The sequence below is a fragment of the Sinocyclocheilus anshuiensis genome, unplaced genomic scaffold (assembly GCF_001515605.1).
Source record: "Sinocyclocheilus anshuiensis isolate Anshui unplaced genomic scaffold, SAMN03320099.WGS_v1.1 scaffold664, whole genome shotgun sequence".
NCBI classification, from domain to species: Eukaryota; Metazoa; Chordata; class Actinopteri; order Cypriniformes; family Cyprinidae; genus Sinocyclocheilus; species Sinocyclocheilus anshuiensis.
Genome location: NW_015554122.1, coordinates 619,420 through 619,926, shown reverse-complemented (window position 1 = coordinate 619,926; position 507 = coordinate 619,420). Strand labels below are relative to the sequence as shown.

Sequence of the window (507 nt, the reverse complement as noted above, 5' to 3'; positions counted from 1 at the left end):
ATCCCAATTCGTCAGTCACCGACGTGACGTCTCCGTTCCCTCCTTCAGGGAACGAGGGTTACCATACGTAACCGAGATGTTCTCTTTGTACCCCTGCTGTTGCATCTGTGTGAATCTAATGGGCTCAAACCTATTAAGAACGTTGATGGATGTCTGAGTTGTTTGAATTAAGAACTTTCAGATGTTTAATTATTTTTCTTCTTACACATCATGTTCTGCACATTCAATTCTAAACACTGTAAATGTAAAGCCTGATGTATTGTTTTCAATATTCAAGTGAATCTCACCATTTCAGTTGTGGGTGCAACATCTTTTTGGAAATTATTATGAATCGTTTGAAAATAATTTCAATTATTTTGAAGTGTAACCAAATCAGATTGCATGATGCATCATGATTATAGGGGATCACACCCCTGGTTATGTCACTTTATTTGACTTGGCTGTATGTGTTAACCTGTGATGTGTGTGTGTGTGTGTGTGTGTGTGTGTGTGTGTGTGTGTGTGTCT

At 38.5% G+C, this 507-nt stretch overlaps 1 protein-coding gene across 3 annotated transcripts in view; it reads left to right on the top strand.

The window, feature by feature from the left end:
- The window catches only part of LOC107670040 (peptidyl-glycine alpha-amidating monooxygenase B-like), a 60,683-nt gene that overhangs the window by 46,989 nt on the left and 13,187 nt on the right, over positions 1 to 507 (top strand). The gene's annotated exons all lie outside the window — the stretch shown is intronic.